Genomic DNA, 17,843 nt, shown 5'->3' on the forward strand with positions numbered 1-17,843 from the left:
CACCACAAACGTTAGCTCCTGCCATTACTGAGATCGTTCTCACGGAGGGCCAGGTTCAGCCTACCAACCAACCTGGAAATACAAAGCTGAAAACCTGGGGGGATGGACAGGAGGAAAAAAATGGCCCCATGAGAACAAAGGGGAGTTGTGCTATAACACACCATTCCTAGAAAAGCCTAGGCGGCCACAGAGCCAACCTCAGGAAATCCCTGACCAGGCCAGCTTCCTGCAGCTCCAAGACTGCCCCTGTCCTACCTCAGTAAGACTGCAGTGGCACTCTTACTCCCAGATGGGTTGTTTGCAGAATGAGAAGAATGTTAATTAATCCTGTTATCTGAGCTGAATGCTTTCTGGTTTAATTTCTCTGATAAAACCGCCCTGAATGGAGAGCTCTCAGAATACCAAAGGAGGCCTTTTTATGAGATTCCTGAGGTGCAGTGAGATCTGGAAAGAGTGGGGGTGGGGCGGGGAATAAACTTTCTGCCTGGGAACCTTGGGTGCAGCATTGACTCTTTCAGTGTTCTGACTGGAGACCCTTACCATACAGCCTTACGTCCCCATTAAACATGGCCACGCTTCAGAAAGCAATGGGGGAATATGAATTCATTAAAAGAAAAGAAAGAAGAAAGAAAGAAAGAAAGAAAGAAAGAAAGAAAGAAAGAAAGGGAAGGAAAGAAAGAAAGAAAGAAAGAAAGAAAGAAAGAAAGAAAGAAAGAAAGAAAGAGAAAAGAAAGTAAAGAAGGAAGGAAGGAAGGGAGGAAGGAAGGGAGGAAGGGAAAATGGAGCACCTTGTTCAAAATCTATAAGGGAGTACATGTAGAAAATGCAAAGTTCAGAATATGGTGTTAACTAGAATTTTTATACCAGATTTAATAGTCACTAAGTGTTGTGTGCTTACATGTGTCAGGGACTATCAGTATCGCTTTACAGGTGTTATGTCTGTGATTTATTCTGCATCACTTCAGCATAGACCGTGTGATACTTATGTATATTATCTGAAGTGACACCCCAGGGCAGCACCCCAGAGGCAGATGCCTCTGATCGGGCATCCTTGCTCCAAGAGTGGTCAGCTCGTGTTGTGTGAGAAAAGTCTAATTCCCGAAGGGGTCATTTTAAGTGCTTCAGTTATCTTTACCTCTGAGAAACACCAAATTTATTTATTTATTTATTTATTTATTTATTTATTTTGCCAATTAACAAGCTAAGTGTCAGAAATGGGTTTTCACTGGTGAAGTTAGCAACACATACAATGGATGTTAGAAAGGGGCTCTCATTATCAGTGAGTGTTATTCGAGATCCCCTGCCTTTGTGCGAAAAGTATATAAGAACATAAGAATTCAAGTCTTGACTCCTACAGGATCCTCTATTTCAAGAATTTCTTGGTTGCTTGAGATGGACTGTAAGAGTTCCTCAATCCTGCCTCTTTTGAATATTTGAAAGCCCCTTTCAAATATTAAAAACAAGACAGCCGGCCCAAAATGGAGTTTCTTACGCCAACTGCCTCCCCCATGACCAAACCAAGACTTAACTTATTATAGTTTCAGCTCTACCCAGAAATGGAATCCTAAACGAGTCAATCAGGAATCTCCTGGTCAGTACTAGTGCTCTGCCTGACAGACCCCTGAAATCTCCTAAAGGAAAGTAACCTTGCAATAACCAATCCACTTTTTTTTTTTTTTGGCCTAGTGTAATTTCTGTAGTCCTGCTTCCTTCTGCCTATAAAAGTTTCTCCATTTCATATAGCTCCTTGGAACCCTTTTCTATCTGCTGGATTAGATGCTGGCTGATTTGAGTTGATTTTGCTCAAATAAACTCTTAAAATTTTTAATAAGCCCCACTTTATCTTTTAACACATGCAAGGTGGTGGGTGGTCTGAACAGCCAAAAGGGACAACAAAGAGAGACTTCAACTGGGCACATAGCACAGGTTGTAGGAACCACGTTATTCCTGCCACTACTAAGAGGTTAGCAAATGTGGGTGGTGTAGGGGAGGACAATATTTTCCTCTATCTTATTAGGTTTATTATCTGGGGACTGTGAATTAAACTGACAAAAGACAGATTAACAGGAAAAAAGTTTTATTTTGTATGCACAGGGGTGTGAGGACTCACAGAAAAGAATGAAAACCCCCAAAAGTGGTTAAGCGTAGGAGCTTATATACCCCCCCCCTTTTTTTAAGAGAGAGAGAGAGAATACGGGCAGGGGAGAGGGGTAGAGGGAGAGAGAGAGAGAAAGACAGAGACAGAGAGAGAGAAAGAATCTTAAGGAGGCTCCACGGATGACCGCACGACCCAGGGATCATGACCTGAGCTGAAATCAAGAGTCAGATGCTCACTCAAGCAAGCCAACCAGGTGTCCCTTTACATACCATTTTTAAAAAGGGTGGTAAGCTATGGGGAGATGATAAGACAAAGGAAAGATGATTTGAACTTCTAGAGGTGGCTAATTGTGCAAAAGTAAACATATGGGTGGCACGAAGGGAAGACAATGATTGTTTAGGAAGGTTTGCAATGCACGTTCAAGTTTTACAATAATTCTGCGACACAGGCACTGTCATGACCTCCACTTACTGCTGAGGGAACAGGTCTACAGAGATTGAGTCACTCGGCCAAGGACACAGAGTCAGATATAAATCGGGTCATTTGATTCAAAAGCCTGTGTGCTTTCCACCTTGCAAAAATAAGAGTTATGATTTTTTCTCGATTTTACAAATATCACACACTCACAGGAAAATTGGGAAGCATATGAATGTGAAAGATAGACTAATTGTACCACTTATGCACATTTAGTTGAGATCGTACAGTGCTCATAGTTTTGCGTCCTGCTTACTTAACATGTTCTAAATATTTCTTCATATCATTAACAATTAGTCATTCACGTCATTTTTAAGGCAATCACAATATCCCATCCTATGACTGTGTCACATCACCCGTTGTGAGACATGTAACTTTGTTCTGATTCTTCACACCATCAAGAGCAAGATGGCCATCTTCGGAGATAATCTCTCATTTACATTTCTTACTATGTCTTGGCGGGGGAGCAGATTCCTGGGAAGGAAATTTCTGGGTTAAAGGGCAAGAATGTTTAATGGACATTACGAGGCATTAAAATAGCGCACTCTGCCTTTGTAAATAAGGATTACTTTCTAAGACTCAGTTTAAAAATCAAGGTAAAATGGTGAGCATTTTGGCTAAGAACGACTAACCGGCCATCAGGTTTATTTAGTACTACTTTTCTAACCAGTAGGGGGCAGCACAAACAAATACCAGCGGAGAGCCTCCTTGGCCATGAATTTGACATTTGTGTGGCATTTGTCGCCAAACTTCCTTTGTTAAATTTAGGAACAACAAAGCCACCAAATTTACAAGCAAGAGCCAGAAAGGAAAATCTAGTTTACTTGAAAGATTTACAGCTTTCAGGAATGTTCCAGAAGACTGATACAGATGGCGAAGGGCTGGAGGGAAAAGGCTCTTTCTGAGACAGAGGCTTGCACCGGAGGCTAGGAAAGCAGGTCAGGGTGGGAGCAGCAGTATGAAGAATGGTTCTTGTCAGTGGAGCTGGTCAGTGGGCATTTCACGCCAGGAAAGAGGTGCCTGCAGGCGGGGAAGTGAGTTTATCTTGCCCAACAGGATAGCCAGAGGAAGAAGGAGGCACGTGACCGCCAGCCTTTGGAACAGCAGGCACAAGGTCAGTGATGCAAGGAAGGAAGAGTTAATGAATCACAGAGAAATTTGCTGTGTCGAACTGATGACAAGGGGTGGGTAAGCGTCAGTAAGAAATGGAGTGCAATGTACCTGGGGCCGGGGTTGTTAACCTAGGCATTGTGTGCCGTGCACAGCATCTTCAGGAATTCTGTGCATACTCTGAATTTTTGCCGAATTTATACAGAAAGACACACAGGTTTTTCCAGGGGTGGGGAGGGGATGAATCTCTAGCTTGAGGGAGTCTACAACCTCCCCCCAAAATTAGGAACAAGTGATCTGTGTGTATTCCCTCCATTTCTAGGATCAAAGGCGACTCTCTCCCCAGAGCCAAACTCCCTCTGCCCTGTTCCAAAGGGACATCTCACCCTGCAAGTGGCAGAATAACCTGCCTGGATGGAGCGGTGGAGTCCCCTGGGCTAACACGTGGGTTGTGATGGAGGCTTAGCAGGAGGGTGGCTGCATCAGGGGACAGAGACTAATGCTCAGGGAGAAGCTCTATGGCACAGCAGAAAGCAGGGAGCGTCCAGGTGAATCTATCAGGGTATTATTTCTGTTTAGAGACATTCTCTCTCTTCTAAAAGTTCAATTCCTCCCCCCGGAGCCTGGCAGTCCCCAGGGCTGTTTACAACTGTTGCTAGAAGAGGCTTATTGGCTCACTAGGAGTTTCATGCCGGAGCCCTGTGATCTCTTTGTCATATCCAGATTCTTCTGAAGGATTAAAAAAATAGGTGCTTGTTATGGCTTTGTCCAAAGTGGCAGAAATCTGAGCACAATCTGAGGGTTCACCAATGGTACTACTGCTGTGATCTGCTTTTCACCCACATTTTACTTCTGGCCAAGGTGCAGATTTTCCACACCAAGCAATTCTCTAGCTCTGTGGACACCAACGAGGTGCCCTACACGGCAATTGAAGCCTGACACTAATTACCCGGAGTTAGTCCAGATCACACAGGGTAAGGGCCCAGTCCCAAAAGACTGCCCCCTCACTTCAGATGCCAATCACAAGTAATGATTGACCTACCACTTTGCCCACACTTCTGTCTGACCTGGCTACAGATTGGGGGTTCCCGGGACACACTCCTCAGGTTTGATAATTTGCTATAAGGACTCACAGAATCCAGGAAAACATGTTAATTGCAGCTACCAGTTTATTGTAAACAATATTATAAAGGCTACAAATGAACAGCCAGATGAAGTGCCTAGGGCCAGGTCTGGAGGGATCCTGAACACAGGAGTCTCTGTTCCCGTGAAGTTTGGGGTATATCGCTCTCCTGGGAGTTTGGGGTGCATGGATGTGCTTACCAGCCCAAATAGTCTCCAAACTCCTTAATATGGGGTTTTTATGGAGGTTCCTAGACATAGGCACAATTGATAGAATCATTTGCCAGTGATTAATTCAGTCCCCAGCTTCCCTCCCCTCCGTGGAGGTGGGGTTGGGGGTGGGAACAGGGTTGAAAGTTTCAAGCTTCAAATAACCTGGTTGGTTCCTCTGGCAACCAGCCCCCCGCTTCCTGAAATTATCTAGGGGCCCACTAAGGGTCACCTCATTAGCATAAACTCAGGTAATGCGAGGGTGCTTCTGTGGCTGAGTCAGTTAAGCATCTGACTCTTGATTTCGGCTCTAGTCATGACCCCAGGGTTGTGGGATTTAGCCCCACGTTGGTCTCCTCACTGAGCGTGAGCCTGCTTAAGATTCTCTCTCTCTCTCCCTCTAACCCCTCCCTCAGCTCGTGCGCACTCTCTCTTTCTGAAATGTAAAAGAAAAGGACTTTGTAATGAATAATAAAAATCCTCCTCTCAGCCCATTACTCAGGAAATTCCAAGAGTTTTATTTATTTATTAAAAAAATGTTTTAATGTTTATTCATTTTTGAGAGAAAGGGAGAGAGAGAGAGAGAGAGAGAGAGAGAGAGTGTGTGCTCCAGCCGGGGAGGGGCTGAGAGAGTGGGAGACACAGAAGCCAAAGCAGGCTCCAGGCTCTGAGCTGTCAGCACAGAGCCCGATGCGGGGCTCCAACTCATGAACCTTGAGATCGTGATCTGAGACGAAGTCGGACACTTAACCGACTGAGCCACCCAGGCACTCCCCAAGGGTTTTAGAAGCTCTGTGCCAGGAACCAGGGAGAAAGACAAAATATATATTTCTTATTATATCACAAGAGCACAAAATAATGAAGTTATAGAACAAATTCATCTGTATTATGAAATATTAGATAGCTTTTTTAAAAAACGTAAGATCTATATGCTGTGACCTATGAAGTAAGTGTTCATGACATTTTCTTAAGTGAAAGGTTGGAGTGTAGTATATAAGGCAGAGAAGGCCAAACATTTTCTGTAAAGGGCCAAATAGCAAATATGTCAGGCTCTGCCATTGCAGTGCAAAAGCAGCTGTAGACAATATGTAACCAAATAGGCTTGTCTGTGTTTCAATAAAACTTTATTTATAAAAGCAGGCAGTGACTCAGAGCACTCACGGTTCACCATGATTTGCTGACACTTGACACAGGGTCTTTGAAAAGGGTTTTTTGAAAAGAACCCTTGTATGTTCTGTGCATGTTTTGTAAAGATAGCCTCCAAACTGTTAATACTGGTCACTTTGAAGAGAAAAGTAGTGAAATGGGGAGCAGGAAAATTATTCATTTTTTCTTTATTCGGTTCTCTTTTGTTTGACTTGAAATGGAACACATGTATTGCTTTTGGAATTTCTTTTTCAGATTCCTAAAATGACATAACAAAGCATTTGGCTTTTTCAACTGTACAGGAGTGCCTCTGCCCGTATCATCTTGGAATAGTTTTGATTTGATTCAAAGAGGTTTTAGTTGACCGCAAGCTCCAGACAAACCTGCAATTTCTTAAACCTAGTGCAGTTTGAAAAGGGATAATGAAAATGTGATTTTATGATAAATAAAGGAGACGGTCTCAATGTTCTTTCTACCAGGCAAGTCACATGCAGGGCTATCTTTTGAGTTTGGGATGCTGGGTTGTAAGGCAGGTATGGACAATCTAGATTATTGCTTGGAGACAGAGCCGGGAAAGGTGAAGGGTGTGGAAGTTCTGCTAAGAGGAACACGGTTAGCCTGGAGAAGAGTGCGTGGGCGTGGGGGAGGCGATAACCTTCACCTAGTGGAGAGTGGAAAGGACCCGCTCACCCAAGCTCCAGCATCTGTACCTGAACCACTGTGACCCATCATCTCTTGTCAAGCAGAGGATGGTCTAGCCACCAGGGGTACTGAGTGAGAGCAGGCTAGATGTTCCTTATGTGGCCCTTCCTGACGTACTTCAGAACATGCTGGTCTCTGCAGCACTGGGGGTCAGCCGCTATGGTGGTTCAGCACTTGAGCTCTGGGGTAGAAAGACCTGGGTTTGCAGTTGGCCTTGCCTGTAGAGGGCCCAGCCACCTTGGGGAAAGTTTCTGAACCTCTCTAAGCCTCTGCTTTTCTTCTGTAAAGGAGAAAGAGTTAATAATAATGATAATAATGATAATAATACCTATTTCATAGGGTTACCATGAGAACCGAATGAGTCAATACACAGCATTTCCCATGATGCCTGGCACAACAAATAAGTGCTTACTAACTGTTAATAGTTTGTTGTCATGGTTATTATTGCTCGGGTTGTTACTACGACAACTGCCAGATTACTTTTAGTTTCCTCCTGAAGTTGTGTTTGACAGGCCTGCCTCCTTAACCTTACAACTTTTTACCCCACACTCCATGGTCTTCTTTGGCAAAATCAAGCTGATTAGCGCTTGGCTGCTTGGCTTTCTCTGGGTCTCAGTTTTCTCATCTAGAAAAGAGATTTCATCGTACTGTTGTGCCTCTCCGGTAAGGCAGGCGATGCATGAAAGATGCCAGGGATATGTACCCAGAGAGCACAGAGAAGGTGGCAGGACACCCAAAGCCTGGAGCTCCGCACCTCACCTTTCTGCACACCACGCTCCTGCTCTTCTGATCACATAGGTTTCTCCCTTTACAGAACATACGGGCACTTCTGTCCATGTGCCCATCTGGGCTGGTAATGTTCTGACATACTCCTGGTGTCATTAAAGCATCATTTCCCATGTATGCGTCACAGCCACAGCTGAAAGCGGGAGCTTGGAGAGCTGGGATCTGTCCTATGCATTCTCAAGTGATAACTATTAATAAGAGATGTATTAAAAACTAGTAATAGATGCTGAACTCAAGGAGATTGCTGTGCGTCAGATATGGGCCTAGATGCCTTCACATCGAATTAAAATTTAATAATATCACAGCACCCTGCAAGGCAGCTACCAATGTTCCCGCTTCATTGATGAAAAACGGGGTTCAGGAAAGTACTTAAGCAGCTTCAGTGATTAAGTACCATCCGAGCACATTAAGAGGCGGACTCTTTCCTTCTCTTTCAGTGCTACACAGAGCATCAGTACACAGTAGATGCAGGGTGAACAGGAAGGAAAGTACCTTCAGTGCCCCTCTCTGATGAATCGGACATTTTAAAAATTGTTCTTTCTTTTTTTTAATTGTTCAAGTTTATTTATTTATTTTGAGAGACAGAGAGTGAGCAAGGGAGGGGCAGAGAGAGAGAGAGAGAGGGATAGAGAGAATCCCAAGCAGGCTCCACACCATCAGCATGGAGCCGGATGCTGGGTTCAAACTCACGAACTGTGAGATCATGAGCTTGGCTGAAACCAAGAGTCAAACGCTTAACCGACTAAGCCACCCAGGGGCCACTAAAAATTGTTGCTTCTAAAAGCATTCGAGTTAAAGTGAACACACACACACACACACATACACACACTGTATGAGTGTGCACTTGGCCCTTTCTGGCATCTGTTTCTCAAACAGGCGGAGAGCTCACCGGGAACTGAGCCAGGGGCAGTGAGGGAGGGGAAGCAGGAGGCCCCAGCAGGGCCCAGGTTTCCTGCAGGGAAATCCAGGGGCTGAGTGTCCCTGCTTCCTTCTGGCCAATTGTTCGTGGGAAGGAAGGCTAAGGTCTCCTGTTCTTTCTCCAGAATCCCATGATGCCCACTCTTAAGCAAGCAAGAAGAAGTCACCCCCTCACCCTGCCCCAGAGCTCTCCACATCTTCCCCTACTTAGGGGGCTGTGGGGATGGGGTGCAGCTTTCTTCATTTCTTCCTTGATGGCAAGGACATGAAGCTTTAGCGTATCATTTTCTTAACAACTCATTTTCTGAACCCCACAGCACCTAAGGCATCTTGGGGTGGCCCAGATGTAACTGGGCTCATTCTTTCCTCCAATAACCAGAAAAAAAAATACTCTGAGACCTGCCCATCTGCACAGAGGACTCAGCAAAGGAGAGAGACCAGCACCATCTTGGATTGCCTGCCGCCTGCCTCCTCCCCATCACCTCTAGCCCCCTCCTCACTGATGCTGGGGGCTACCTTCAGCTCTGTGCACCACTTGGCCCCCAGGGTAAGGAAGGTTCATGTAGTTCTCCCTCAGTTTTACTTCCTGTATTTTTCTGGGCTAACAGACTTACATCACAAAGCAAACACACTCATCTGAATTATTAATAAAGTCGTTAAAAGCACAAATCCTCAAGTCAAACTGCCCAGGTTTGTATCCCAGTTGTGCCTCCTACCAGCTGTGTGGTTCCCTGTGTCTCATTTGTAAAAAGGAGATAATAAATAATACCAATGGGATTATTGTGGAGATTAAATGACCCGGTACTTGTAGGGGGCTCAGAACCATGCCTGGTGCATAGTTAGCACCAGATGATCAGCTATGAAATAATTGCCAGAGTGTCTTGGATGTCTCTGACTTTGACTGGGTCAGTTTCGTGTTGCTGGGGCCTCTGCCCTGCCCTGACCCTGGGGAGCGACTGGTTTTTTTTCTTCCCTTACAGGATTCCAAGGCCTGTCCAACATGTGTACGTCTCGAGTTGCAAGGGGAAAACAGAGAATTCTTGTTACTTAATTATGGAGACCACTTTCCGCTTCCTTTATTTCTGCTTCCTCATTGTGGTCTTAGCTCTTTTATATTGTTCAATCTCCATATTTTTCTAAACAAAAGATCAGTCCACTCCTCCCCTCTCTCACCCCTGGGACAATAGCGAATATCCCTAAATGTGCACACAATGCAGAAAGAGCCATGGCCAGTAGTTTAATAATACTTTGGGACGCCTGGGTGGCTCATTCAGTTAAGCATCCGACTCTTGATTTCAGCTCTGGTCATGATCTCACAGTTTGTGGGATCGAGTCCCGTGTCAGGCTCTGCACTGACCTCCCTCCCCCCACCTGCTTGGAATTCTCTCTCTCCCTGTATCTCTCTGTCCCCCCCAAAATAAATAAGTACACATTTGAAATAATAATAATAATAATAATAATAATAAAATACTTTTACCTTTGTAGGGGAAGGAAACTTTTCCTCCACCCTCTCGGATTCCAAGACTCAGAACTGTGAGCTAAGCTGACAAGTAACAGAAGAACAGGAGAAAAGCACACACCTTTTATTTGATGTTAATATTTTTACATAGCATGGGGATCTTCATAGAAAAGAAATGAAAATCTCAAAGAAGCAGTGTTATTAGGGGGTTTAGTTGCCACTTTAAGATTTAAGGGCAATAGGGGCGCCTGGGTGGCGCAGTCGGTTAAGCGTCCGACTTCAGCCAGGTCACGATCTCGCGGTCTGTGAGTTCGAGCCCCACGTCGGGCTCTGGGCTGACGGCTCGGAGCCTGGAGCCTGTTTCCGATTCTGTGTCTCCCTCTCTCTCTGCCCCTCCCCCGTTCATGCTCTGTCTCTCTCTGTCCCAAAAATAAATAAAAAACGTTGAAAAAAAAAAATTAAAAAAAAAAAAAAAAGATTTAAGGGCAATAAATCTCCGAAAAGGGGTTAGACGAGGGAAAGGGCTTTGGGCCTCTAGGGGTGGCAACTTGTTGGACAATGACTAGGAAATAAATGGGGGAAACTGAGGCAAGATAAGGGCTGTTTATTGTGCAGGCTCATCTCAGGGTCAGCTCTCCATCTTGGGCAATAAGAATGTTCTTTACTTCCTGGTACCAGGAGGGCATCTTTCGCAGGGGAAATTTATGCCCTGCTTTTAGGCAGAGAGGGGTACTGGAGTGTGAACGAAGAAGAGGCATTTCTGCTGACTCTGCAGAAATTTACATGAGGAAGGATTCTGAAGCATCCGCTGCCCTGCAGGGAGGGTGGAGAGCAAGAAGATGAGAGAGAACGTGACTTAGGTCACATATTAGGGGCTGCTGGGAATCCTGGTCAAGCTGCCGAATCTCCTGAGAATTTACCCTGGAGAAAAGGGGGTCAATTAGGAGCGGTGCCCTGTAATCCAGGCGGAGACAGTGAGGCCCTGAGTGGAGGAAGTGTGCATCTGTGGAGAGGCGATTGCAAGAGGGTCTTAAAAGTGAACATAAACCTATAAATCTTGACATGCGATTGGTTGTGAATCGGGGGGATAAATTTATATATATATATTTTTTAACGTTTATTTATTTTTGAGACAGAGAGAGACAGAGCATGAACGGGGGAGGGGCAGAGAGAGAGGGAGACACAGAACTGGAAGCAGGCTCCAGGCTCTGAGCCATCAGCCCAGAGCCCGACGCGGGGCTCGAACTCACGGTCCGTGAGATCGTGACCTGAGCTGCAGTCGGACGCTCAACTGGCTGAGCCACCCAGGCGCCCCAGGGGGGATAAATTTAAAAAAGAAGTTTAACTTTTGGAATTTGTTAAAACTGGAGGTATTTTAGAGCTAGAAGGGCTCCCCTCACACACACACATATTTTACAGATGAAAAGTTGGATCCAACAACTTGCTTGCAGCAGTAAATCATGTTAATTCTAGGTCTCAGAGCCAGAAGTTAGATCTCTGGATCCTCTAGCTGGATCCCCAATTTCTCCTGTTCCTTCCATGCAAATAAGAGGCCAATGCCAACCCTGGACTTCAGTAATTGGCACTCAGATAATCACTAGGGCTTGTACATCGCTGGCCCATCTCAATCACTAGGACACTAGTTTTAGGAAGACAAACACTTACATCAGGTTTCTCAGCCTCAGCATTTATTGACATTGTGGGCCAGATGGTTCTTCATTGTGGGTTGTAGGACCTTGCCATTAGATGCCATTGGCAACCTCACCCTTTCTCCCCACCCCCAGGTGTGAGAGTTAAAAATGCTTCTAGGGGTGCCTGGTGGCTCAGTTGGTTAAACTTCCCACTCTTGATTTCGGCTCAGGTCAAGATCTCACGGTTCATGGGTTCAAGCCCCACATCAGACTCTACACTGCCAGCACAGAGCCTGCTTGGGATTTTCTGTCTCCTTCTCTCTCTGCTGCACACCAACTCCCCACCCCCCTGCTCATGCTCTATCTCTCTCTCTCTCTCTCTCAAAAAAGAAATAAAAATAAACATTAAAAAAATGTTTCTAGACGTTGTTGAATGTCCCAGGCAGGGTGGAGGTGGGGGTACAAAATTGCTCCTGGGTGACAACCAAGGCCTTATATCAGTGTGCTTACAGTGAGTTTCAGCATTGCATGGGCCAAAAAACCTAAAATCTTAAAAGATGAAGCTCTTAGATCATTCATTGAGTAAGAAATGATTCCTATTTTCCAAATAACCATTAGAAAGGTGATTTGTTCATTCATTCAACAATAGGGATTGTGTATATACTCTGTGCCAGGAGCTATGGAAGTCTTTAGAGAGATGGGGGTAAATGCGATGGCTTTAAAGAGTTGACAGGCAAGAGCAGTGATGTGAAAATAAATGCTCACCTCTAGGACAGAAAGAGTCCCACAGGGAGTGGGAGAAGGGGGAGAAGCCGGGCAAGACATGGGCCGTCAGATGTGGATGGAAAACAGGGATAGCATCTTGCTGTACACATCAACCCATAAACTGAGCCCCGGAGAGCCTGGGCTTTGAAGTCAGATGCACCTGTGTCTGAACCTCGGCTTAGTATGACTTGGGCAAATTGTTTTCTTAACCTCAGTTTCCTTATCTGTCAAATGGAGATAATAACAATACTCGGTTCATGGTTGTTTTGAAGATTCAGTGAGATAATGCATGTAAAGCTCTCAGCACAGCGCTCGGGACCCGGTAAGCACTCAACAATGCTAGAGAAGTTTCACTAATCATTTCGGTTATGCTATTTTATGATTATATCGTTTTACAGAATTTTCTTAAGGAGGCTCCACACCCAATGTGGGGCTTGAACTCACGACCTTGAGATCAGGAGTCGCACATGCTACTGACTGAGCCAGCCAGGCACCCCTATTAGTTTATACTTAAGAACAACGTTGTGCGCTAGGCAGAAAATAACATCCGTCATCCCCAAAGAGAGGAGTAAGTCATCGGGGCCGTTATTTTAGCTTCAGCCACCTGATGGACTCTTATTTATGGCTTCTTCGTTGTACATATGCTTGGTTTTGAGGTGTCCTACCAATAGTACTACTAAGTCCTTCATTTCCTTTATGCACAAAAGCAGTGAGATTGTTGAACGTGCCACTTAAGAGATGTATCTGCTCATGATGGAAATGAGAGCAAAGATTATTTTTTTAAAGTTGACAGTGAGAAAATGCAAAATTCTCCATGTGCGTTTGAGGCAAAGCATTGGAGAGTGGGGATGATGATACATATAAAGTGCTTAGAAACAACCTTTGCACATAGTAAGCACCCAAGAAGTATCTGCCATTACCACCACCACCAGCACCACCACCATCATCATCATCATGCGGAACAAGGAGGGAATCATATAGTATATGGAAGATTTTGAGCTGATGCACTCTGCAGTTACAGCCAGAGGCAAGGACAACTGAAAAGCAAATTGGAGAAAATCCCAAGTACGTGGCTACAGCTGAGCATCAGCCTTGGCGACCTCATGCAAATTTAGGACCCTGCTGGGGATTGGAGAACACAAGGGCTTAGCTTATGGGAAGTGGAAATTGCCATTGGGCGATGTTTGTTGCAAACCATGGAGGTCCCATGGATTTAAGGTTCATTTAAATGTGTTCCTCGTTAAAATGAATCTTGGGTGATAGGGCTCTGGATCCCATAAGGTCTCTGAGACACTCAGGGACACCATCTGGGGAAGAAGGGTCATTTGCCTAAACAGATTTCCACATTGCGAAGGAGAAGAATGTATGAGAGCAGCAAGGAGCGTGGTGGCTTTGCACGTGGATACTGCAAATGTAAACTCTTATTGGACACCTCAGACTGATAAATTTTATATCAACCACTCACCTTTGTTGAGCATGTATGATGCGCCCAGACTGTGTTCTAAGTATATTTCATGGACGTTCACCCAAACTCTAAGAGCGAGACACTGTTGTGTTCCCATTTTACAGATGTGGAATCCGAGGTGCAGCTTGCTTAAGGGATCCAGCCAGTCAATTTTGCAAGCAAGAGGTGAATCAGGCAGTCTGCCTCCGAAGCGCATGCTTTTACCTAACTGATTTACAAATGTCCTTTTAACACGACCTATTTTTAAGCGTAAAAGTTTCCACGTTATCACGACACCTATCACTCTTAGGGAAGCATGGCTGTTGAAGGCGAGGAGAAAGCCATTTGATTTAGAAAGAAGCACATCATTGACCCTTGAGTGGGTGGTTTCTGCAAAGCACTGGGATGGCAGCCAGACTGTCAGGGCTTACCGGAGTCAAGGGAGGTGAGAGAAGGGAGGCCTCCATGTATATATCACTTCCGGGAGTTTGGCAGTAATAGGCGAGAAAGAACTAGAATTACAGCCACAGGGAGCAGCCGACCATGTGAAGGCTTGTTTTTTTTCTTCTCCCCAAGGTGATTGAAGACACATTGGAAAGAAGGAGAGGGTGCTGGTGGAGGGGAAGAAGATAAAGATGTTGAAGAGGAAGGCAAGATGTTGCGAATAAACATCTGGGAGGGGAGAGCACTCGGGGCTAGAGAGCAGAGGGTTTGAAGTCCGGCTGAATTTGGAAGAGATGTTTTGGGTTTTACTTGTTAGTGATCCCCTGATGAATCATGGTTTAAATTTTCCGTTATCTGGACTCACCTTGTCCTGAAAGGCCACATTCTCCTGGTGTGGATGGTCCATTGTCTAATTTTAGGAGAAGTGGGTGTGTGTCCCACAGCTGCTACTCGATAGCTGTGTGTTCTTGGACAAATAAGTCTCTTCTTGTCTCTGAGCCTCAATTTCCCCATCGGTGGAGTGGCGGAGGCCAACTACAGGTCCTGGGTCCTTCCACCTGCAACGGGATGAACTTCCGATATGAACAGAAAAATATCCTGCCATTTTAGGGAAGAGATTAATTCCCTTATTGTGTGATTTTTGTTTGGGTGGGAGAAGCAACCACAGTCGCTTCCCTCTGCAGGAGAGCGGGTGATTTGACCAGAACTTAAAGTGGGTCTGCATTATTTATAAATGTGTGTAATGTTCATTCAAATGGATTAATTTGTTACCAAGATTCTAAGGGCATCATCCTAAATACTAGAAAAACGTATGTCCTTCACTAGCCATATACATACCTGAGCCTCAGGTATGCTGTCTCGTTGCTGGAGAGAAGTGCACTGTCATTTGAATACACAAGTCCACCCACTGGTACTGGGATTGCCAATCTCCCTAAGAGCCTAGTTCTCAGGAAGGAGGACAAAAGGGTGTACTTTCGTTGCCAACCACCTGTTGTTAACAGCATTTAATGAGTAGAATTTCCCCCACCAGAACTATAACTCGACAGATGCATAGAGTGCCTACTGTGTGTCAGGCACCAAACAGGAAAATGGGGACCGTAGATATCAGTCTTGCTGATCAAAGCCTGTAACCACAATAAAAACACGAAACAGGAAACCATGACAAGTATCTGACTATCTGGTGTGCAGCCATTTGGAACACAAGGGGTGCAGCGCGTCAGCTAGAGGTGTGTGTGTGTGTGGTCAGTATGGAATAATAAATAGGTGGTATAATAGGGTAGAAGTGTTTGCAGCAGGCACCCAGGAGAGGCCTGCACAATTACGCCTTTATCTCGTTACGGATAGATTACAGATCAAGAATACTTATACCTACTGGTCCCGCAGCTCCGACAACACACACACACACACACACACACACACACACACACTCCTACCTCTACAGCACCTTGGTGTGTACTATGGCCCTAAGCCAGCCCTTTGATTCGAGATGCAGGTAGCATTCTATAGAAGCAGTTCTCACAATGTGGTCTGGGGACCTTTGAAGTTGCCCTCAGAACCTTTGCAGTCACAAGGGGCCCCAGGCTCAGAGGGGCCCCGTGTTCAATGTAATTATTACCCTGCTGTGGCTGTCTTGAAATTCTCACTAACTTTTGGACAAGGGACCCCCACGTTTGCAGTTGCACTGGGATTATGTAGCTGGTCTTCGTTGTTTGAGGTCCTTTCTTGGGCTCGTGAGCTCAAAACTATTTTAATAATGATAATGATACATTATTTGCCTCCTTTTTTCTCATTCTTAACACAAGAACACGGTGGAATTTTCTGGCAGCTGCATGACGTTTCCAGCAGCTACTGCCACAGACTGAATACAGAAGCAGACCTGAGGACCCAGCTCTTTTCTCTGAAGCCAGGCATGAAGGAGATTGACAGAGATGAAAAACAATGCTAACTCTTCCACTGCACATCATTTGCTTTTGGAAAATATAGCCAGTTTTCATAAAAATCTTGGTGTGCAATGGGTTTTTTAAATTGTTTTGAAACGAATCAACTAATGATGTTTTTTTTTCTCAGTTTTAGTTTTTAACACATTAAATCTCAACAGATAAAACTCACGAAAAACAAAGTTTTGGAAGATTATCAATAAATTCTAAGAGTGTGAAGGGTGAGCTCCCGGCTAGCCTAGTTGGTAGAGTGAATGACTCTTTAATCTTGGGGTTGTGAGTTTGGTGCAGTGATTACTTAAAAATAAAATCTTAAAAAAAAGAGGATAAAGAGGTTTGGAGTTCAAAAGGTTTGAAAGCCACAGCTCTATAGATATTTACTATTTCTGTTGGAGGAAAGAAACTATTGATGAAATGTGATCGGAAGGTATAGTTTATCTTTGTTTATACTTGTATTAGTCAGGGTCCTCCAGAGAAACAGAACCAACAGGAGAGATATATCTATATATCTGTGTCTATATGTTTATATCTATATCTGTATCTGTATCTATATCTATATATCTATCTAAAAATGGAGATTTGTTATAGGAATTGGTTCATACAACTTATGGAAGCTGAGAATTCCCACAATCGGCTGTCTGCAAACTGGAGACCCAGGAAAGTCGGTGGTGTAATTCATTACGAGCCCAAAGGCCTGAGAAGCAGGAAAGGCAATCATATAAAGCCCAGTCTGAGTCTGAAGGAGAAGCAGGAGAACCAGTGTCCAAGGGCAGGAGAAGATCCCAGAGCAGGCAGACAGCAAATTCACCCTTCCTTTGCCTTTTGTTAGATTCATACCCTCAACGGATTGGATGAGGCTCACCCACGTTGGTAAAGATGATCTTCTTTACTGGGTGCACCAATTCAAATGCTAATCTCTTCGAGAACACCTTCACAGACACACTCAGAAACGTTTCAGCTATCTGGGCATCCCTTACCCAGTCAAGGTGATGCACAAAATTAACTGTCACACTCGTTTGTTGATGTAAGTACATCAATGTCTATTAAAAAATGAGGCAGACACAATCTGTTCCTTACCGTTGCACTTCTGCAGAATTTCCCAAAGTGTCATCCAACACAAATCACTTGCTTTACTTGTTTTTCTCTTCCATAAAAGTTTCAGGGGCTCCCGGGTGACTCAGTCGATTAAGTGTCCGATTTTGACTCAGGTCCATGATCTCATGGTTCGTGAGTTCAAGCCCTGCATTGGGCTCTGTGCTAGCCTGGAGCCTGCTTCAGATTCTGTGTCCCCCTCCCTCTCTCTGCCCCTCCCCTACTCGTGCTCTGTCTCTCAATAAATAAAAACATTAAAAAAAATTTTTTTAATTAAAAAAAATAGTTTCAGATCGGCTGGTTCTGGGTCACATCTGGCCACTGGAGTGTTCCAAAATGGAAGAGCTGCTTCAAGAGGCAGTGAACACCTCTTCCCTCAAAGGGTCCAGGAAGAAGCCAGCTATTCACCTCCAGATGGGTTGCTGCCCCTGCTTCCTATGGGTGCTGGAGAAGGTTTGGCGTGAGGCAGAGTTGACCTCTGAGGTCCCTTGCACTTATGGCATGT

General features: G+C 44.8%; 1 long non-coding RNA gene across 5 annotated transcripts in view; it reads left to right on the forward strand.

Annotated features, from left to right (window-relative positions):
• The window catches only part of LOC131487715 (uncharacterized), a 58,892-nt gene extending 42,566 nt beyond the window's left edge, over positions 1 to 16,326 (forward strand). Inside the window, exons 3-5 of one of the 5 annotated variants that reach the window (XR_009249912.1) lie at positions 8,884 to 9,113; positions 12,820 to 12,989; positions 16,112 to 16,316. This is a non-coding gene — a long non-coding RNA (uncharacterized LOC131487715). Of the gene's footprint in view, positions 1 to 8,883; positions 9,114 to 12,819; positions 15,469 to 16,111 lie in introns of those variants that run through there. The other 4 variants (XR_009249913.1, XR_009249910.1, XR_009249909.1 and 1 more) reach the window with 4 other exon arrangements.
• The last annotated feature ends 1,517 nt before the right edge of the window (positions 16,327 to 17,843 follow it).

This window comes from Neofelis nebulosa, chromosome 10 (genome assembly GCF_028018385.1).
Source record: "Neofelis nebulosa isolate mNeoNeb1 chromosome 10, mNeoNeb1.pri, whole genome shotgun sequence".
Classification (NCBI taxonomy): Eukaryota; Metazoa; Chordata; class Mammalia; order Carnivora; family Felidae; genus Neofelis; species Neofelis nebulosa.